General features: G+C 44.1%; 1 non-coding gene across 1 annotated transcript; it reads left to right on the top strand.

The window, feature by feature from the left end:
• The first annotated feature begins 1491 nt into the window (after positions 1-1491).
• TRNAG-CCC lies at positions 1492-1562 on the top strand. Its single transcript has one exon. It is a non-coding gene; the product is annotated as a tRNA-Gly (tRNA).
• Positions 1563-24192: the final 22630 nt, after the last annotated feature.

Below are 24192 nucleotides of genomic sequence, written 5' to 3'. Positions count from 1 at the left end.
ACATGCCAATGTCCTGTGTATAAAGGTGTGCCCCTGTGTGTAACATGCCAATGTCCTATGTATAAAGGTGTGCCCCTGTGTGTAACATGCCAATGTCTTGTGTATAAAGGTGTTCCCCTGTGTGTAACATGCCAATGTCCTGTGTATAAAGGTGTGCCCCTGTGTGTAACATGCCAATGTCCTGTGTATAAAGGGGTGCCCCTGTGTGTAACATGCCAGTGCCCAATGTATAAAGGTGTGCCCTTATGTGTAACATGCCAATGTCCTGTGTATAAAGGTGTGCCCCTGTGTGTAACATGCCAATGTCCTGTGTATAAAGGGGTGCCCCTGTGTGTAACATGCCAGTGCCCAATGTATAAAGGTGTGCCCTTATGTGTAACATGCCAATGTCCTGTGTATAAAGGTGTGCCCCTGTGTGTAACATGCCAATGTCTTGTGTATAAAGGTGTGCCCCTGTGTGTAACATGCCAATGTCCTGTGTATAAAGGTGTGCCCCTGTGTGTAACATGCCAATGTCCTGTTTATAAAGGGGTGCCCCTGTGTGTAACATGCCAGTGCCCAATGTATAAAGGTGTGCCCTTATGTGTAACATGCCAATGTCCTGTGTATAAAGGTGTGCCCCTGTGTGTAACATGCCAATGTCTTGTGTATAAAGGTGTTCCCCTGTGTGTAACATGCCAATGTCCTGTGTATAAAGGTGTGCCCCTGTGTGTAACATGCCAATGTCCTGTGTATAAAGGGGTGCCCCTGTGTGTAACATGCCAGTGCCCAATGTATAAAGGTGTGCCCTTATGTGTAACATGCCAATGTCCTGTGTATAAAGGTGTGCCCCTGTGTGTAACATGCCAGTGCCCAATGTATAAAGGTGTGCCCTTATGTGTAACATGCCAATGTCCTGTGTATAAAGGGGTGCCCCTGTGTGTAACATGCCAGTGCCCAATGTATAAAGGTGTGCCCTTATGTGTAACATGCCAATGTCCTGTGTATAAAGGTGTGCCCCTGTGTGTAACATGCCAGTGTATAATGTTTCAGGTCCTCTCCTCGGGGGTCGTGTTACTTTGAAGACATACATTTTTAATCAGCAGACTCCTATATTTCTTGGGCACTGAAGGTACTAATTTTACCCGAGGAGGACAGTTGGCACCACGGGAGCTCAGCTCTGTAGACAAGGTGCAGTGCCACAGTTCTCTCCTGACCATGTTACACACAGCCGAGCGGAGACACTTACCTATTCATCTACCGTTAGATGACAGAACCAGTGTTGTATGTAAGGAGACGCTAGTGCAGAACGCTGAGGCGGTCACGTGACGGCGCAGAGAGGACCGAGCTACTCACCTCAGCAACCTGCAGACGCCGCTCCCCCAGCAGATGCTGCTCAGGCTGCAGCAGCGTCCTGAAGTGACGTCATCACGCCACGCCCACCCACAGACAGTCTGTACGAGCCTCAGCTACCAGCGCCGATTAAAGGGCAAGCACCGTCACTTTCCCTACGCGCTAGTAGTGTAGGGGTATCATGCAAGATTCCCATTCTTGCGACCCGGGTTCGAGTCCCGGCTAGCGCAAATATCTTTTTTTATACCAAATAATTTTCTTTGTGACAAATACTGTAGTATTAAAAAAAACAACTGGATCTGGTGATCTATGGTGATCTATGGTGCTGTATATAGCTGGATAAAGTTGCTGCAGATAGGGCACAACTACACTGCAACATTGGTCGCGTGACATTTTGTCGCACCAATGTCGCACAACAATTTTTATAATGATAGTCTACGGTGTCACACTGCGACATGCTGCGAGCGACAGCGACAGAAAAATCCATTTTGGATCGTTTTTTTTGTGACTGTCGTGTCGTAGTCGCAGCATGTTGCAGTGCGACACCATAGACTACCATTATAAAAATTGTCGCGCAACATTAATGCGACAGAATGTTGCGCGGCAAATGTCGTCGTGTAGACCTACCTTATTGTCTGCCATTTCTAATGGAAGGAAGGCTGCAGATTTTGTTGCAGAAATTTCTGCAACAGAAAATCAGTTCCATTCACTTGACTGGGGCTTGCAGAAATACACGTGCGTGCGTCCCCATTCGAATGCATAGAACTGATTTTATGTTGCAGAAATTTCTACAAAAAAATCTGCAGTGTGAGAAGGCCTGTGACATTGTCAACATTAACCCCTTGGAAATTGGAGTCTTTTTCATTTTTCGCATTTTAATTTTTCTTCCTGGGGCCATAACTTTTTTATTTTTCCATTCACATAGTTGTATGAGGGCTTGTTTTTTGCGGGACAAGTTGTACTTTCTAATGACACCATTTAATATGGCATGCAATGTTGTGGGAAGTGTGAAAAAAATTCCAAATGGGTTAGAATTGGAAAAAAAATTCAATTCTGACACAGTTTTACAGGATTTGGCCCTACAGCGTGCCGCAAAACTGATCGGTGCCCTTTATTCTCTGGGTTGGTACATTGACAACAGCATCACATATGTATAGTTGTGTGTTTGAATACTAAAAAAAATTATATATATATATATATATATATATATATATATATTATTTTTTTACATCGCCATATTGTGACCCCCATAACTTTTTAGTTATATGGGACAATCTGTAGTTTTTATTGGTACTATTTTGAAGTGTGTGTGACTTTTTGATTACATTTTATTCAAATATAATTTTGGGGGGGGGGGGGGGGGTAAGTGAAGTGAGGGAAAAATTGCAAATTTGCCATTTAGATTTTTTTCCCTGTTATATCATTCGCCATATCGGATAAATATTTTTATATTTTAACCCCTCCCTGATCAGCACCGTAGATGTAAGGTGCTGGGCGGCACTTTAAAGATGGCGTCTGTCCTCGCAGTGAGGCTGCCATAGCACAGGCGACAGGTTCCCTTTAAATGATTGCCTACCCTCAGGACAGGCTATCACTAGCTGATCAGCAGTGGGCCAACACCGCACGACCCCACTGAACTCGGCACTGCAATGCTGCTCCCCTTCACAGCACTGCAGTGCCTAGTTCAGTCCACTACTAGGTAGCTGTCCGCTTCTAGCACCAAAGCTATTGCCAAACAACTGATCAGTGAGGTTAAGGGGTTTTGGACCGCCACCGATCACCAAGTGATGGCCTATCCTGAGGAAGGGCCATAATTTAATAAAAGGTGGACAATTCCTTTAATAAATCTATCCCAGTGTGATTTAATTTTGATTGTGTTCGGACTGTATTCATTAAAGGGGTTATCCGAGGCTGGAAATGCCCCCCATATGCCCGGGCCCCTCACACTGATTCTACTTACCTGGCTCCCCGCGCCGCTGCTTCTCCCCGTGTGCGGATAAAAACATCCGGTGTCGGGGGGAGCAGCCAATGGCAGGCGGTGACGGGGATGAGCCTCCCTCGCGTCACCTGAAATGCTAGGGAGGCTCGTCCCCGTCATCGCCTGCCATTGGCTGCCCCCCCCCCTTCTTGACACCTGATGTTTTCATCAGCGCACAGGGAGAAGCAGCGGCGGCCTTGCGGGGACCAGGAGCGACGCAGGGATCCAGGTAAGTAGAATCAGTGTGAGGAGCCCGGGCATATGGGGGGCATTTCCAGGCTCGGATATCTTCTTTAAGCTCTTCTTAATCAGTTCTGTCAAAATATATGTTTTCCTTTTTGCAGGATCTATCATGATCAGATGTTATTTGATTATAGGTTTGCATCCCTCAGTTTCTTTACAAAAAAGGTTCTTTAGAAGTTGCAGTATTAGGTGACATTCACATTGCGTTTAAGTCCTCAGCAGGACTTTCTGTAGGAGGTATACATTAGAGATGAGGGAATCACTTCTAAACAAATGGGATTCACTCCGAACTTCACAAAAATGAATCTGCCAAACAAATCTGAAGTTTTGGCGAATTCTCTTCAGGCGAATTGCACATAAAAATGGCACAAACGCCATTTTACTGTGAAAATTGGTGGGGAGAATGAATATGAAGGTTCACAGGACACATTCGCTCAGAGGTTGACATTCATCCTGTCAGCCAATTAACAGGCAGGATTCTGGCAGGTTCTTTGGTTTAGAAGGAAGAAACGCCATTCTCAGGCCAGACAAACAACTGAGGTGAATGCGATAAATCCACAGCGCGTGTCACTGAAAGGTCTCGTTCTGTCCTCCGCTTCTCTGACAGGATCGCACAGCATTATACTGATTTATAATGCTGTGTGACCTGAGAGTCATGAAATCTATTGCATAAAGCCTCATGCACATGGCCGTTGTGCGGTCGTTCTGTCCATTGGGGTCCGCAATTTTCAGTCCCCAATGCACAGGCAACATTCGTGCGGCAGCCGGGACGGATCGAGACCCATTCATCTTGAATGGGTCCGTGATCCATCCGCACCGTAAAAAATAGAACATATTCTATTTTTGTGCGGTGCGGAGGTACGGACAGAAACACCACAGAAGCACTTTGGGTCCACATCCGTGATGTGGGGTGCACACAGCCGTTGCCCGTGTCTTGCGGACCCTCTCTATGTGGGCCCCAATACGGCCACGGCCGGGTAAAGGCCTTGTGCATGAGGCCTTACACTGACAGCATTAGGCTACATGCACACGAATATGGTTTGGTTCCATATCCGAGCCGCATTTTTTGAGCTCGGGTGCGGACCCATTCACTTCAATGGGGCTGCAAAAGATGCGGACAGCACTCCGTGTGCTGTCCACATCCATTGCTCCGTTCTGTTGCCCTGCAAAACATGTCCTATTCTTGTCCGTTTTGCGGACAAGGATAGGCAGTTACAATGGATCCGCCCAAAAAACGGATGCCATACGGACGTCATCCTTTTTTTGCGGACCGCAAAACACATATGGTCGTGTGCATGTAGCCTTATGTGGATTTTTGTGCGACTGTCGCACCACAGTTGCAGCATGTTGCATGTCGCAGTGCGACACCATTGTCTATCACAAAAAATGTTGCGTGACATCCATGTTGCAGCGTAGTTTAACTCTTTTTTTCGCTTGACTTATTGTCGTCTCATTTTTCCTGTAAATGGACAGCCAGCCAGACTGTTTTTTTTTTTTTTAAAACAATGTCACGTTTCTACAGTTCATAGGCTTATTGCCAGCACCTCAATCAACAACTCTGCTGCAAAAGTGGAGCAAATGGGTAGCCCCAGCGATAAGGAATGCCTCGGTCTTTGAGAAGATCCAATTGCGGACGTAAGGCAGCTCACTGCAACAGAGTGGCGTGAGAGGTCCTGTAGCAGGATGATGGGGACCCCGTTATAGGATAGAGGGGGATACTGTCGTGCTTTATTTAGGATCTGTTTCTTAATGGCATAAAAGTGGATTCTGCAAATGATGTCTCTCGGTTTAGCACTCTCAGGGTTAGGAGGTCTCAGGGCCCTATGTGCTCTGTCAATCTCTGTGTGCGAGTTAGGCGGGCGCCCCAGAATTCCGATGAAGATTTCCACTATCGTAGGTAGCAGGTCTGCCGCTGTTATTGACTCTGGAAGGCCTCTAACCCTCAAATTGTTGTGACGACTGCGGTTTTCAATATCGCTAGGTGTTGTTGTAGGGCAGGGGTGCACAACCTGCGGCTCGGGGGCCACATGCGGCCCTTGATACCATTCTGTGCGGCCCCAACCATCTGGTAACAGACATGTATGCCTATGTCTTGTGGCTGCTCACATGTATTTTTCATGTATTTCTCCCATTAGATGGGAGTCCTGGAAGTGTAACTAGACATTAATGGTATATAATGTGTGTTCAATATGCCATAAGTACAATATTTCAGTTGTTAATACACCTTTAAATTTTAATTGCGGCCCTTATCATTGGTTCAGTCTGGCAATGTGGCCCCCAACCAGGAAACGTTGTGCACCCCTGTTGTAGGGCATATAGTTGCGCATCGCGAGCTTGGACTTTACCTCGTAGAATTTCCACAGTAGCCGATAAGGTTGCATGATCTTGTGTGACAGAGTTGACCTTAATATCGAGCGTGGCCATCTCAGATCGGATGTGGGAAAATTCCTGTTTACATTCTTGTAGGATGTTGGCAACGAAACTAGATAGATCCGCCTTAGGGCTCTTTCACACTTGCGTTCTTGTCTTCCGGCATAGAGTTCCGTCATCGGGGATCTATGCCGGAAAAATCCGTATCAGGATTATCCCCATGCATTCTGAATGGAGAGAAATCCATTCAGGATGCATCAGGATGTCTTCAGTTCAGGACCGGAACGTTTTTTGGCCGGAGAAAATACCGCAGCATGCTGCGCTTTTTGCTCCGGTCAAAAATCCTGAACACTTGCTGCATCGACGGATCCGGAATAATAGCCCATTAAAATGTATTATTCCGGATCCGTCCTAACATCTTCAGTTGTTACAACGCAACAACGGATCCGGCCATGATGTGGTGATAACTGGTCACAAGGGGGCCCCTGGTGGATGTCTGGAGGATCTAGCGCCATGGCTAGTTGAGGGGTAAGTGACCTGGGCCAAAAGGGGCCAGCTGAGGGAGTCAGTGTAGGATTTCCTGGCGTGGCAGGGTTGGGGGTCATTTGTAGAGCCTTTTGTGAGGAGGGTGAGCCCTCTGAACTGACCTGCGGTGTTGTGTGAAGCAGCAGTGGTTTGCTGAAGCTCATGCAAATGGAGGGAGCCAGGGCGGCTGTGTCTGGAGAGATCGCAGTCCGGCGATGGCAGGAGGACTTTGGTCTGGGCTGTCTATAAATACTTTTTAATACATTAATAAAGATATTACTATCAGTTCAGAGAAAAACCTTGCCCACAAACGAATAAGACACACCCTCCACGATTGCTCATCTCCATCCCTTCTCTTCCAAGTCTTGCAGCTGCGCAACTATACATTATATGATCAGTGTGAGATGAGTAGTGTTGATTGCGAATATTCTAAACATAAATTTTTATCGTGAATATCAGCACTTCAAAAATTCGCGAAGATCTAGAATACAGTGCTATATCTTTGTAATCGCGAATAATTTAGATTTTTTTCATAAGTGAGTGAGGTGACTGGTTCTGCACATGCGCAGGATTTGGGACGCGAGATCAGGAGGAGGACAGGATCTTTAGATTCTGTCACTCATATAACGGGAGGTGGGGTTAGGAATGGGAAGTGATGAGGTAAGAATTGAATTTACATACCGTATTTTTCGCCCTATAAGACGCACTTCCCCCCCCCCCCCAAAAGTGGGAGGAAAATGGCAGTGCGTCTTATGGGGCGAATGCTGCCGTTTCACTGATACAGCCCAGATCGCAAGCTGCACAGAGCGGCCGGCGTGTGTATCAACGAGGGGGAAGGAGGGGCTGGGGGCCGGCCTTTAGTTTTGTAATGGCAGCAGGGCCCGATGCAGTCACTGCATTCTATTGCTCACTGTACTAATGGTATCTACTGTAACTGCAGGCAGGCAATGTTTAACTATAAATATGTTCGATCCAGCAGCCTGTACTTACGATCATAGCAGGCTGGAGGCAGGGCTGGCACTGCCAGCGTAACTTCCTACGTCATGTGCCTGCTCCGCCCACATTATGAATGAAGCAGGCGGCGCCGGCACGTGACATAGTAAGTTACGCTGCCAGTGCCAGCCCGCTCGCCCGCCCAGCCTGCTATGATCGTTAAGTACAGGCTGCTGGATCTAACATATCTATAGTTAAACAGTGCCTGCCTGCAGTTACAGTAGTTGCCATTAGTACAGTGAGCGGGGCCTGGTGCAATAGAATACAATGATTGCACTGGGCCCCCGCTGCCATTTAAAAACTAGTGTAGATGCCAGCCCCCACCCCCTGTATTGGGGGCAATTCACAGTGGCTGACACTGTTATGGGGGGGATCTGTGGATGTCAAATAGCATAAGATGCTATTTATCTGTCATCCACAGATCCCCCCCCCCCATAGCAGTGTCATGCCATCCACAGATGCCCCCATAACAGTGCCATCCACAGACGCCCCCATAACAGTGTCGGCCACAGACCCCCATAACAGTGTCGGCCACAGACCCCCATAACAGTGCCATCCACAGGCTACCATTAGTTCAAAGCAAACCAAAAGCACACCTTTTGGTTCAAAAATTTTTGTTTCTTATTTTCCTCCTCAAAAACCTAGGTGCGTCTTATGGGCCGGTGCGTCTTATAGGGCGTAAAATACGGGTAACTTGAAAAAAGCTAAAGTGGACTGTAAAAGAAGTACTTGTAGGCGTTTAAAAAAACAAAACCCTAGGATGATTACTATACGCTTGTTAGTAACTTCTGAACAAATGCTGACTTGCAAAAACTAAAATTTTATTCCTGCTGATCTAAATTATAAAAGATTTTGGGGGTCATTTATTAAGACCGGCTGGCAGTAGATCTACCGATGTAATGTAGAGCAGCTGGCCTTTACATGACTTTGGCGCATCCACCTCCAGTCTAAATCTATGCCAGGTTCCTTGCTAGTGTAGAATTAGAACATTTTCTACACCTAAAACAGGCATATAAAATGATAAATGAGACGGGCCTGCCATCTCCAATGCCCACTTTTATAGACCTGGTGTGAGCAGGCAAAAGTCACAGATTTGCACCACAATCTGCGACAGATATACGCCAGAAAACTGGTGTAAATCTGACAGTATTCATAAAGGGGCTAATTTACTATTATTTACACCCGCAAGATGTTCCTATGTGCATTTGGAAAGGACTCTGAAGCAAACACCACTAACTACATGTAATGATATGAAACTGAGACACACAATGCGTTTAATAAGTTTTATCAGAAAACATTGTCAGTATCAAATTCTAGAAACTTTTTTTTTCCATAAAACAGGTGATATACAAGAATCATAAAGGGGTGGTGTCCAACTTAACAACATATTAGAGAAATCTGAATTTGGCCAACTTAAGGAGAACCTGTCGCCAAAAAATGCAATGCAATCTGACAGCACCATGTTATAGAGCAGGATGAGATGAGCAGATTGATATATATTTTTGGTGGGAAAAAGAGTCAGTAAAACGTGTAATTTTTACATTTAGCTCCGCAGCCCTGTGAACAGCTATTGGTACAGGAGGGAGGGGCTAGCAGTGACTGACAGCTCTCTCACTATTCAAACTGATACACACAATGCTGTCAATCACTGATAACTCCTCCACCCTGTACTGATGCTGTTCACAAAAGATAGAAAAAGCAGAGATATAAATTACAGGTTTTACTGAATCTTTTCCCACAAAACTATATATCAGTCTGCTCGGCTTCTCCTGCTCTATCACATGGTGCTGTCAGATTGCACTGCATTTTTGGGTGCAAGGTCCTCTTTAAAACAAACACCAGAAGTAAAAATGTATCCAATGGACCTATGATGCCGTTACTTTTGTGATTAGAGCCATGGACAGGCCAGGATTTGCGGCTGTAATATGTGAGCCAAAAGGCATCATGCACACAGGCCATACAGAAGCACAGAAACTGTTTAGGTGCTGTATTTTCTGCATGGTGCCTCCGTACTGTGCCATATTATCGAGATACCTCTGTAGTAAGTCCTCTGATGCAGCATGACATAAATTTAATACAGAATCCAACAGGAAAAAACCTCCATATGAAATTGCAGGCACAGAGCAGTATACTCGGGTCCCTTAGAAAACGATTGGTGCCATATAACAGATTAAATACAACTCATGATGTTGTATGGAACTGTAAGGATATGCGTACAATGCAGATTTTTTTCCACTTGAACAATCTTCAATTCATGCTGGTTTATTCACCAAAAATTGCGACGTTTCGACCTCTCGCTCTTTCTCAAGAAAACAAAATTATGTCCAGAAGAGCATTATATAAAGTTAAGATTATGTATATTCAATTACCACTGATGAATTGGGATATAGAATCACACTGAGGGTTAATATCATGTGCACTGTGTTTTACCAGATGTATAGGTTAGGCTACCTTCACACTAGCGTTCGGGGCTCCGCTTGTGAGTTCCGTTTGAAGGCTCTCACAAGCGGCCCCGAACGCTTCCGTCCAGCCCTAATGCATTCTGAGTGGATGCGGATCCGCTCAGAATGCATCAGTCTGGCACCGTCTGTCCTCCGCTCAGCAGGCGGACACCCGAACGCTGCTTGCAGCGTTCGGGTGTCCGCCTGGCCGTGCGGAGGCAAACTGATCCGTCCAGAGTTACAATGGAAGTCAATGGGGGCGGATCCGTTCGAAGGTGACACAATATGGCTCAATTTCAAACGGATCCGCCCCCCATTGACTTTCAATGTAAAGTCTGGATGGATCTGTCTGAATACAAATTGTACTTAGACTTTTTTAGTAAAATATAATGCAGATACCATTGTTTGCATTATAGGATACCATTGTTTGCATTATAGGAGCGGATCCGTCTGTACAAATACCAGACGGATCCGCTCCGAACGCAAGTGTTAAAGTAGCCTTAAAGGGTAATTATTGATCATGTATTTGCATAGTGGTCATGTGGTCCGTTTGCATAGTGGTCATGTGGACCGTTTGCATAGTGATCATGTGGTCAATTTGCATAATGTTCATGTGACCATTTAGGATGGTATATGTATTCGTGTATACACACACACATTTGTTTGCTTGAGAAAGACCGAGAGGTCGCAACGTCACAATTTTTGGTGAATAAACCAGCATGAATTGAAGACCGGCGAGTGCTGCAGTTTTATTTTTCATTTATTCTGTACGATTTGGGGATGCTACAGACTATTATCCAACACTGCGGGCACCACCACCATAGAGACTTTTTGCTATAGATTCGTAAGTGCTGCTACTTTTTTTCTTTTTTTGAGCTATTGTGGTGTGGTTTGTGGACATGGACCTTTCTTGATGAATTATGTGAATATTTCTAACCTGCATCTGCAGGTGAATAAATAGGAGACAGATTGTGTACAGATTCCACAGACAAAATTCGCTGTGTTAACGAACCCCAACACTGTAGTGTGCAGGAGACCGGTAATTTTTAGATTGATGCTTATAACACTGCTGCTTGCTAAAACGTAAGCAGAAGGAAAGCATGTGTATAATATCTAGTTAGCACACCCCTGACACACAAGATCAAAACATTCATACAGTAAAATCTTTTGGGACTGGATTGTGAGTAGACAGTGAAGATTGGGGTGAAAGGACAGGGCAATGGTTAATATATAATTTTTTTAAAATTTGCAACCCTTGCATCTCATAAGTGCCCTTCAATGCAATCCCAGGAACACCAAAATTAACTGTCCTTTTCAAGATTTCCCTCTGGAGACAAAACAGTCTCAAATTTAAATGAAACTATGTGGTTGTGCTTAAACTTTTTTAAAGCCTGGTCTGCAACACTGTTGAACACATCTTCTTGAGCTTGGAAGGTTATCGGCACTGAGCGTCTTCTGGACTTCTGAGCAGTCTTCCTCTGTTGCACATCTACAGTTGATAAATTTGCCAAAACCTACAGAATAAGGGATATACAAATGACAATTCTGTCACACGCATAGATGTACAGGTTACAACTGATTACATTTGGAAAACGTGGGGTAGAGGAGTATTTAAACTAGAGGTAATATGGGGCATCACACCTGTGTTGGTCCACTTAAGGGAACATCATACTGTGGGGGGGCATTTAAGAGGGCATCACTGTGTGTGGGGACACTTAAAGGATGCTACTCAGTGTGGGGCACTTAAAGAGACATTAATTTGTGTTGAGGAGCCATTTAAGGGGTCATCACTGTGTGGGGTACACTTAATGGACATCCTAGTGGACATTAATTTAGGAACATCCTACTATGTGGGGGGTACTAAAGAGAAACTAAAGCCACTGAAAAATGCTGAATAAATACAGTATGTATCCAGTTGCAAAACTAAAACTCACTGCCTGAAAAAGGATACTGAAATGAAAATGTACCGGGATACTGAAATATTAACCCCTAGATGACTAACATTTGGATCCTCCAAGGTATACAAAAATAGGGTGGTAAATACAGTCTGGACCTGATCTGGCCAGTCCTTGCACCCCCTGTTAGAGCAATGTACACCCAGTGTAACCACAATGGGAACAACAATATAAGGGTGGTTCACTCTGCATGACAAAAGAGTTGGCTACCTAGGTGGGCGCTACGCGTTTCATAAGGGTTGCCCTGAATTATCAGGAGCCTATGGAGCGCTAATAGATGGAATGAGGATGTGAACATACAGGCAAAAAGGATGACCACCGCTGATGGTGTGTGGACATCACCTACTGTAAAGGTGCCGCTGATACACCTAGCTACAGTAGCGCTGCCCTAGCTGGTGTGCTGAAGCCGCCATACATTTCTTTATCTGCATTATCGGGCTGGTGTGGATCCTTCAGCAGACGACCTGTTGCATTCTCAATTCTATTGGTGAGAGACATTTGGGGTCATTTATTAAAACGCTGGTCCTAATACCCCTTTAGCTGGTGGTGGAGGCCATCTACCACCTGTCCAGATTTACGCTGGCATAGATTTACACCATTTTGTATACCTAAAACAGGCACAGAAAATGATAAATGAGACAGGCCTGCTGGCCCTCCCCTTCCCCCTTTTTAGACTTGGAGTGAGCATGGAAAAAATAACCCTTGCACCACAATCTGCGAAAGATACAGCCAAAAAGTGGAGTATATCGGTTTGTAAATTACCCCCATTGTGCTGTTTTCAATTTTTTGTTCTATCCCGAGGATGGGTCATCCATCAGGTTTAAAGACTTGGACAATATAGGGTCCACTGCAAGGTTTCAGTTTGTGGCAACTTTTATGCTCCCGTTTACATCTATAGCTTGAAAACAGAACTAAAGCTTTTCACATCTGAGAGCTTGCTACAATAGTAGTCTAGGTAATGGTCTAAGTCTAAGACAACACATCTTTATTACTGATACATGGAAGAAATTATTAGATTTGTGGCACTAATGTGTTTTGCTGTGTCTGGATACAACTCAAACAAAACCACAGCTGTGAGAAGCTTTAGGTTAGGTTTTCAACCTCTGCAAACAAGAATGTTTACATTCACTCACAGCAAACAGAGATCTTGAATGTTGTGAGGGACTGAAACAAAACTTATATTAGAAATCGAGTACATAGTCAGTCAAGTTTAACCAAGGGAAGGGAGAGAATAGTTATGAAAGTAAGAAGAATACATTTTAGAACTTTTTCTGAATCAGAAAGTAATTTTGTAAAAATTACAATAAAAAAATCCTCCTGTACTCAGGGAGATCATTCGTTGTGTTCAAGATACCATGAGGGGTTCACATAAGAAACTTTATGATTAACAAATCATTCCACTGCATCCTCCTATTAAGGCCTCATGCACACGACAGTGTTTTTTCACTGTCAGTGATTTGGCTTCAGTGGTCAGTGCCCGATTTAGCTTCAGTTGTGTTTCCTTGTGTCTTCCTTTTTTTGTCTGACGGGGAAAAAAAGGAAGGTTAATGAAAAGTGTAATTTTATTGCACCAAGGTCTTGTAGAAAAAAACCGACACGGACGCGGACACGGATGACATACCAGTTGTGCATCAGTTTTTTTTGACGGACCCATTGACTTAAATGGGTCCGTCCTACGTTTTCCACTGACAAGAATAGGACAGGTTATATTTTTTTGACGGACTGGAATCACGGATCACGGACGCGGAGTAAAAACTGAGGACTATCAGTTTTTTTTCACAGCTCCATAGAAATGAATGGGACCTCCGTTAAACTGTGAAAAATGAAGGAATGGACGCGGATGCACACAAAGGTCGTGTGCATGAGGCCTAACCCAGAGAAAAGAAAAAAATAAAAAATAACAAAACATCCACCTTGCCCTAAAATGTTAAAAATACCTTCCTAACCTCACGTGGCGATCACACTCAATATAACATTAAGCTTTATTTGCCATTCTTTGCAACCTTGTGACTAAGGCAAATAATTATACACCTTGAAATGGTCACTTGCAATATTTGCGCGCAGCGAAACATTGGGGTTGCAGTAAGCTTGTGTCACCATTAAGGCTGATACAATACCAAAATTTGGATTCGATTTCGATACCAAAGTATTGTGATACTCTATTCTATGCGGGAAAAAAAAACGAAAAAACATTTCGCAATTTTTGAAAAGTCCGGCCTATAATAGAACAGTGCTATCCTATTTTTTGGGGGGGGACAAGGTGAGTAAAAAATGGCGAATCGTGTTTTTAATTTGTTTTCTGTCACGGCATTTACCGCATAGGAGATTTTTTAAAATATTTTAATAGTTCAGACTTTTTCGTACGTGGCATTATGTAATATGTTTATTTTTTTTTTATTGTGTTTTATTTTTATATGTAAATTTGGGAAAGGGGGCAATTTAACTTTTAATATTTTGGTGGGGATTTTTTTTTTTTTTTACTTTAGCCCCCTTATGGGGCCAGAATCCTTGTCCTATTCACCTTACTAGAGCTCTGTTATGGTAAATAGTATTATACACTGTCCCTGCTGCCCTGTGCACACAGTAGCAGGGGGCTTACCATGGCAGCCAAGGCTTCAGCAGGTTCCTGGCTGCCATGGTAATCGATCGGAGACCAGTGATTTCACTGCTGGGGACCCTGTGGCCACTGCCACCAATGTATATCATGAACATGATTATAATACTGAGGAGGGAGGGGGGGGCCACTGCGCCATCAATGCATATAATTTACAAATATATAGGCTGCGGGTGCCGGCCGTATTACATACTCTGCCTCAATGACAGGGCGCGGCGATCTGCCAAACCGCGGCAATTAGCCCCTCAGGTGCCGCGGTTTGGCGGATCCCCATGCCCTGTCTTTGAGGCCGGGTGCCACCCCTCCTCCTCAGTACTATCTCCTCATTGGTGGCCAGCAGCAGCAGCGTCACAGTGGGGAGGGAGGGACTGCCTTCTTCTCCACTGTGCTGCTGAGGAAAAAATGGTGTGTGATGAGAGCGGCGCGTCCCATGTTCCCTAACAGCGCAGCCTAGTATCAGAAAATAGCAAGTCCCGGTATCGTATCGATCTGGGTACAAAAGTATCGATTGGGTATTGAAAATGAGATACCCGATGCAACCCTAGTCACCACAGAGCCCTAGCCTTCTAATTCATTTCGATTGAATCCAGCGTTAAGACAAAACTGCATTAAAAAGCAGATAAGGCCGGGTTTCCATGCAGCAACTGGTCTCCCAGCAAGTTCAAGTGAAGCACACAAAAAAAATGTACATCACTTGTTCTTTTGCACAAACCACAGTAATACGTGCCAGACTGCTGTGATTCTGACACACAGTTCTTGGCTGTGCCACACTACCATCCTGCATCTGCCATGTGGGAATCCAGCCTCATGAATCTGTCTCCAGTTCCATACTTTTGCTACTGTCCGTGTGACACCCACCATCTGTCCTACTGCTGTCCTCGGTAGCTGCACTCCGGAACTATGCTGGACGGGTCCATCATTCCTATGGCACACAACTTCAGTATTGGATTCTTCTGAAGCTTCGCTCTGATCATCAATAGCAAAAAAAAAAAAAACACAACATTTAGGTGATGCTTTATTTTTCCAACTTTTTGCAATCTCATCTTACACATGTGTAAAGATCCTCAGCATAATCTATAGCATGCCCTCATTCTACAGCATGCCCTCCAACTCACAAAGATTTATTTCCGGAGAATGGTGTTTAGTGAGCCTCCCTTCATATCCATTGTACTGTACTTTGGAGGTGGCCTTGGCATGGAAGGATGCCCCCTTGGGCCTGTTATACAGAATCTGCAAAAGGTTGCCATCAATATTTGATCGGTGGGCAGCACCAGACACATTGACCACTGTATAGATGGCTCTGTGCCTGAGTAAACAATAAAGGGGACATTACCACTTCATTCAGAACCCCACTTCAGTATTAAAGCCTATGAAGGTCAGTTCATTGCCTTTTCTTGCGAGGCATTTATGTTATTACTGTATTCACTTTGCTTAACATACAGTTTTGTATTTGGATTTTGGGTACCATCAAAAGATATCCCATGTCTTCTCACTGATCTGATAGAATTTTAAAGGGTCACTAACTTTTCAAAAACCTTTTGAAAGGTATTAGAGACATATGAAAAGTTTAGATTAGTGGGTGTCTGAGCGCTAAGATACCCGCTAATCTCTAGAATGAGGGGGGGGGGGGGGAAAGAAGAAGTGCCCGCATATCGCGCTGTCTCTCCTTGCTGCAGAGGATGGAATCGAGTTGGGCCCAAAGACTTCTATAGAGCTCATCTCGTGCAGCTCTTGCTTCTCCCTCTTTGTATATAGAGATCGTGGGGGTCTCAGTGCTCAGACCCCCACAGAACTAACCTTTTGATATGTGTCTTTAAGCATGTATTGGTTGTTATTACTAGTGTATGTTCATATGTACCTTGTCTGTAGTCACTGTGATTACAACTAATATATAATGATTATACCTATACTGTATGCTGTAAACCAGTACACTGCTTATCTGGTAAAAATAAAAGTAGTATAACAAATATGACCAAAGTGAGATACCTACCGTACTAGAAATTTGGACATTCCGGCTAAACATAAGAAAAAATGGTGTACATTTGGTTACAGGATTAACCAGTGTCCGGAACTGAAATAAAATGGGATCCAAGTGCTCATCCCAGTTATCCTGGTTGCCATTCACTACCGTCCTTATAGAAGATTCTAGCAACTCAAATGTCCGATCATCCAGTCCTGTGTGGTCCAATCCTGCGTCTGCTGCAATCAGAGTTTGAGAAATATTCCACCTTTCGCAAAGCAGCCTACTAACCTAGAAGGAGAAGAAAAGATGTCTATCCTGAGGACGTTATGTACCCATCACAAAAGCAGATATTTGCTTGGTTAAAGAGGGCCTGGCAGCTTTTTTGACATGTCTGTTGTAGTAAATACATGCATTTACCATGAAATAATAATTCTGGAGCATCTTTTGGTAAAACTCTGCATGCCGCCACCGCTTTGCTATTGACATTAATATGCACACTGTGCATATAGCAAATATATACTATTTAAAATAAATCCAACATTAGCGCATTTTGAAAAAAACGATCACATGCATTGTTGTCTTCTTTATGCAGTACAAGTGCATCTCAAAATAAATTAGAATATCATCGAAAAGTTAAAGGGGTTTTCTGAGATTTTAATACTGATGACCTGTCCTATGTGATCGTGGGGATCCAACACCTGGGACGCCCGTTGATCAGCTGTTTGAGAAGGCACCGCCACTCCCGTGAGTGCCACGGCCTTCTTGCAGCTTTTCCACGTTCATCGGTCACGTGGCCTATGAGCAGCTCAGGCCCAGAAGTGAATGGGGCTGAGCGCAATACCAAGTACAGCCGCTATACAATGTACGGTGCTGTGCTTGGTAAGCACGTGGAGGACTGAGGTGCTCACAGGGGCGCAGGTGCGTTCTCAAAACAGCTGATCTGCGGGGGACCCCCACCGACCAGATACTGATGTCCTATTCATAGAGTGTGACACAATGAATCTACAATATTGAACTCTTATCACAATATTTTATTTTCCTGAGATACTGATTTTTGAGGTTTCATTAGCCGTAAGCCATAATCATCAACATTAAAGGAAACAAATGCATGAAATAGATCACTCTATGTGTAATAAATCTATAGAAAATATGAATTTCACTTTCTGAATTAAATTACTGAAATAAATTAACTTTTTAATGATATTCTAATTTGAGATGCTATGTATGTATGTACAGTCAGGTCCATAAATATTGGGACATTGACACAATTCTAACATTTTTGGCTCTATACACCACCACAATGGATTAGAAATGAAACGAACAAGATGTGCTTTAACTGCAGACTGTCAGCTTTAATATGAGGGTATTTACATCCAAATCAGGTAAATCGGTGTAGGAATTACAACAGTTTGCATATGTGCCTCCCACTTGTTAAGGGACCAAAAGCTTCTCAGCTGTTCCATGGCCAGGTGTGTGTTATTTCCTCATTATCCCAATTACAATGAGCAGATAAAAGGTCCATAGTTAATTTCAAGTGTGCTATTTACATTTGGATCTGTTGCTGTCAACTCTCAAGATGAGATCCAAAGAGCTGTCACCATCAGTGAAGCAACAATGTAGAAAACCTCAGGGATTGGCAGCACTACTTATCCCACATACTTCGATACAGACCAGTAAACAGGCTTCAAGCCGGATGGTGCACGCAGATAGGGATCCTGGCTGGGGGTCCCAGAAACTTCAATAATCTGCAGCACTCGCCAGTAGTTGGTGAAAAATTGTGATTTATTCACTCAGACAGCTAGATTACAGTGATGTTTCGACCAACCAAGGTCGAAACGTCGCTGTAATATAGCTGTCAGTGAATAAATCACCATTTTTCACCAACTACTGGTGAGTGCTGCGGATTATTGCATTTTCTATCAGTGAAGCAAGCCATCATTAGGCTGAAAAAAACAAAACAAACCCATCAGAGAGAGAGCAAAAACATTAGGCGTGGCCAAAACAAACGTTTGGAACATTCTTAAAAAGAAGGAACGCACCGTTGAGCTCAGCAACACTAAAAGACCCAGAAGACCACGGAAAACAACTGTAGCGGTTGACCGAAGAATTAGTTCCCCGGTGAAGAAAACACCCTTCACAACAGTTGGCCAGATCAAAAACACTCTCCAGGAGGTAGGTGTATGTGTGTCAAAGTCAACAATCAAGAGAAGACTTCACCAGAGTGAATACAGAGGGTTCACCACAAGATGGAAACCATTGGTGAGCCTCAAAAACAGGAAGGCCAGATTAGAGTTTGCCAAACGACATCTAAAAAAGCCTTCACAGTTCTGGAACAACATCCTTTGGACAGATGAGACCAAGATCAACTTGTACCAGAGTGATGGGAAGAGAAGAGTATGGAGAAGGAAAGGAACTGCTCATGATCCTAAGCATACCACCTCGTCAGTGAAGCATGGTGGTGGTAGTGACATGGTGTGGGCATGTATGGCTGCCAATGAAACTGGTTCTATTGCATTTATTGATGATGTAACTGCTGACAAAAGCAGCAGGATGAATTCTGAAGTGTTTTGGGCAATATTATCTGCTCATATTCAGCCAAATGCTTCAGAACTCATTGGACGGTGCTTCACAGTGCAGATGGACAATGACCCAAAGCATACTGCAAAAGCAACCAAAGAGTTTTTTAAGGGAAAGAAGTGGAATGTTATGCAATGGCCAAGTCAGTCACCTGACCTGAATCCGATTGAGCATGCATTTCACTTGCTGAAGACAAAACTGAAGGGGAAAATGCCCCAAGAACAAGCAGGAACTGAAGACAGGTGCAGTAGAGGCCTGGCAGAGCATCACCAGGGATGAAACCAGCGTCTGGTGATGTCTATGCGTTCCAGACTTCAGGCTGTAATTCACTGCAAAGGATTTGCAACCAAGTATTAAAAAGATTTGGATGTAAATACCCTCAAATTAAAGCTGACAGTCTGCAGTTAAAGCACATCTTGTTAGTTTCATTTTAAATCCATTGTGGTGGTGTATAGAACCAAAAATTTTAGAACTGTGTTGATTTATGACGAATATTTATGGACCTGACTGTATGTATGTATGTATTATATAATCTGACTATACCAGTTCTGTATTACTCCTTGCTATGCCACCACAATTCATACCTCCTCACAGAAGTTCCAGGTTTGATTGAAATAAATGTTTCTTGCTGCTCCAAACCTGCATTGGCAATATAACAAATGAATATGACAAAAATTACAGTTAGTAATGTTTTACACATATCATGTAAAATGTGCAAACATAGGGGGTCGTTTACTATAAATTAGGCGTATTTCAGGCACAGATATTGTGCCGCTATCTGCGACTTCTCCCTGCTCATGCCAAGTCTAAAATTGTGGGTGTGGTGTGGGCAGGGAAGGAGACAGGCCAGCAGGCCCATCTCATTCACTATTTTCTACGCTGGTTTCAAGCGTAGAAAAAGGTCTAAATGTAAGACCACTCAGAAGCTGTCTTACATTTAGAACTGGCGCTGGATGTGCCGATGTTAGAGAGGACTTAACCTCTTTATAACTTTGGTGAATCCTCTGTCAGTTTAGGGCGTCTAAAACGCTGGTCTTAATAAATGTGCCCCATATTGTTTAGACAGGTTATGACCTAAAGAGGACCTGTCACCTCTCCTGACAGGTCTGTGTAGTAACTACTTGCATTAATTGCATGTAATAACAATTCTGGAGAATATATTTTTATGACTCTGTATTGTGATGTTCCTCTATTGTTCCTTCTAGAAGTTTATGAATGAATTGCCAGCAGCCTGCAATAAAAGTCCAATTGGGTGTTACCAGTTGGGAATGTATCCCTGTACAGTGTGACAGTGGCAGTACTGATTGGATAGCGTCCGACCGTTCAGGCACACAACCCCAACTGGTAACACTTAGCTGGACCTTCATTGCAAACTGCTGGCAATTCATTCATAAACTTCTAGCAGGAATAATAGAAGAAAGGCACAACACAGAGTTATATCTAAAGATGCTCCAGAATGGTTATTACTTGGGGAATGCAAATGATTACCAAAACAGTCATGTCAGGAGAGGTGACAGGTGCCTTTAAAGAGATATCATCACATATAACATACAGGAGAATTTAATAAGAGGCACATCTCTGGTGTAAGTAATCTTAAATCTGTCGGTCTGTGTAGTGTTCACCCTCTCCCATTTCTAAAAAATTGGCAAGCACAGTGTAAATGCGCAAAAAGATGTGACTTTTGCAAAAGGGAGCTAGCACAAAAATTTGTGCCTCCTTGGTACTGCTTTTCTGGTGCACGGGGCTTGTTAAATTCCCCCCTGAGTTTATCTACCATAAAGTAAATGGTTATTCTTCATTAAGTTGTTTATTGTCTTCAAAGGGGTTGTGCAGTGGGTAAGTATTGATCATTAATCCTCAGGATAGGTCATCAATATTAGATCGGGCGGGAGTCTGACTCCCAGCACCCCTGCCGATCAGCTGTTTTAAATAGAGTCGGCACAGAGTAATTACAACTGCTCATCCCACTCATTTGAATGCACAGGTAATATTGGAGACAATGTGCCAGTAATCTTGGAGAGGAAGTAGCGCTCGCATGAGCACCGCCTTCTCTTCAAACAGCTGATTCGCGCCAATCTGATATTGATTACTATCTTGAGAATAGGTAATCAGTGTTTACCCACTGCGCAACGCCTTTAATAATGTTGCAGAATTATTATTATACATTTGCTTAAAGGGAACCATGTTAACCACCTCCCGACCGCTGTACGCGTATATGCGTCCGGGAGGTGGTTGCTTTACTCCTCCTGGACGCATATACGCGTCTTCTCGCGAGACGCGAGATTTCCTGTGAACGCGCGCGCTCACAGGAACAGAAGGTAAGCGAGTGGATCTCCAGCCTGCCAGCGGCGATTGCTCGCTGGCAGGCTGGAGATCCGAATTTTTTAACCCCTAACAGGTATATTAGACGCTGTTTTCATAACAGCGTCTAATATACCTCCTACCTGGTCCTCTGGTGGTCCCTTTTGTTAGGATCGACCACCAGAGGACTCAGGTAGGTCAGTACAGTCCCACCAAACACCACACTACACTACACTACACCCCCCCCCCCCGTCACTTATTAACCCCTTATAAACCCCTGATCACCCATGATCACCCCATATAAACTCCCTGATCACCCCCCTGTCATTGATCACCGCCCTGTCATTGATCACCCCCCTGTCAGGCTCCGTTCAGACGTCCGTATGATTTTTACGGATCCACGGATACATGGATCGGATCCGCAAAAAGCATACGGACGTCTGAATGGAGCCTTACAGGGGGGGTGATCAGTGACAGGGGGGTAATCACCCTGATTACCCTGATCACCCCTTGTCATTGATAACCCCCCTGTAAGGCTCCATTCAGACGTCCGCATGCGTTCTGTGGATCCGATCCATGTATCCATGGATCCGTAAAAAATCATGCGGATGTCTGAATGGAGCCTTACAGGGGGGGTGATCAGTGACAGGGGGGTGATCACCCTGATTACCCTGATCACCCCCTGTCATTGATAACCCCCCTGTAAGGCTCCATTCAGACGTCCGCATGCGTTCTGTGGATCCGATCCATGTATCCATGGATCCGTAAAAAATCATGCGGATGTCTGAATGGAGCCTTACAGGGGGGGTGATCAGTGACAGGGGGGTGATCACCCTGATCACCCCCTGTCATTGATAACCCCCCTGTAAGGCTCCATTCAGACGTCCGCATGCGTTTTGTGGATCCGATCCATGTATCCATAGATCCGTAAAAATCATGCGGACGTCTGAATGGAGCCTTACAGGGGGGGTGATCAGTGACAGGGGGGTGATCACCCTGATTACCCTGATCACCCCCTGTCATTGATAACCCCCCTGTAAGGCTCCATTCAGACGTCCGCATGCGTTTTGTGGATCCGATCCATGTATCAATGGATCCGTAAAAAATCATGCGGATGTCTGAATGGAGCCTTACAGGGGGGGTGATCAATGACAGGGGGGTGATCAGGGAGTCTATATGGGTGATCACCCCCCTGTTATTGATCACCCCCCTGTCATTGATCACCCCCCCCTGGTAAGGCTCCATTCAGACATTTTTTTTGGCACAAGTTAGCGGAAATTTTTTGTTTGTTTTTGTTTTTGTTTTTTCTTACAAAGTCTCATATTCTACTAACTTGTGTCAAAAAATAAAATCTCACATGGACGCACCATACCCCTCACGGAATCCAAATGCGTAAACATTTTTAGACATTTATATTCCAGACTTCTTCTCACGCTTTAGGGCCCCTAAAAAGCCAGGGCAGTATAAATACCCCACATGTGATCCCATTTCGGAAAGAAGACACCCCAAGGTATTCCGTGAGGGGCATATTGAGTCCATGAAAGATTGACATTTTTGTCCTAAGTTAGCGGAAAGTGAGACTTTGCGAGAAAAAAAATAAATAAAAAATCAATATCCGCTAACTTATGCAAAAAAAAAAAATTTCTAGGAACTCGCCAGGCCCCTCATTGAATACCTTGGGGTGTCTTCTTTCCAAAATGGGGTCACTTGTGGGGTAGTTACATTTGGGCCCCTAAATTGCCAGGGCAGTATGTGAGAAGAACTTTGCAATCAAAATGTGTAAAAAATGCCCTGCAAAATCCGAAAGGTGCACTTTGGAATATGTGCCCCTTTGCCCACCTTGGCAGCAAAAAAGTGTGACACATCTGGTATCGCCGTACTCAGGAGAAGTTGGGCAATGTGTTTTGGGGTGTCATTTTACATATACCCATGCTGGGTGAGAAAAATATCTTGGTCAAATGCCAACTTTGTATAAAAAAATGGGAAAAGTTGTCTTTTGCCAAGATATTTCTCTCACCCAGCATGGGTATATGTAAAATGACACCCCAAATCACATTCCCCAACTTCTCCTGAGTACGGCGATACCAGATGTGTGACACTTTTTTGATGCCAAGGTGGGCAAAGGGGCACATATTCCAAAGTGCACCTTTCGGATTTCACCGGTCATTTTTTACAGATTTTGATTGCAAAGTACTTCTCACACATATGGGCCCCTAAATTGCCAGGGCAGTATAACTACGCCACAAGTGACCCCATTTTGGAAAGAAGACACCCCAAGGTATTCCGTGAGGGGCATGGCGAGTTCCTAGAATTTTTTATTTTTTGTCGCAAGTTAGTGGAATATGAGACTTTGTAAGGAAAAAAGAGAAAACAAAAAAACCATCATTTTCCGCTAACTTGTGACAAAAAATAAAAAATTCTAGGAACTCGCCATGCCCCTCACGGAATACCTTGGGGTGTCTTCTTTCCAAAATGGGGTCACTTGTGGCGTAGTTATACTGCCCTGGCAATTTAGGGGCCCAAATGTGTGAGAAGTACCTTGCAATCAAAATGTGTAAAAAATGGCCTGCAAAATCCGAAAGGTGCACTTTGGAATATGTGCCCCTTTGCCCACCTTGGCTGCAAAAAAGTGTGACACATCTGGTATCGCCGTACTCAGGAGAAGTTGGGGAATGTGTTTTGGGGTGTCATTTTACATATACCCATGCTGGATGAGAGAAATATCTTGGCAAAAGACAACTTTTCCCATTTTTTTATACAAAGTTGGCATTTGACCAAGATATTTTTCTCACCCAGCATGGGTATATGTAAAATGACACCCCAAAACACATTGCCCAACTTCTCCTGAGTACGGCGATACCAGATGTGTCACACTTTTTTGCTGCCAAGGTGGGCAAAGG

This window comes from Bufo gargarizans, chromosome 1 (genome assembly GCF_014858855.1).
Source record: "Bufo gargarizans isolate SCDJY-AF-19 chromosome 1, ASM1485885v1, whole genome shotgun sequence".
Classification (NCBI taxonomy): Eukaryota; Metazoa; Chordata; class Amphibia; order Anura; family Bufonidae; genus Bufo; species Bufo gargarizans.
This window is presented reverse-complemented; position numbering and strand designations above follow the sequence as displayed.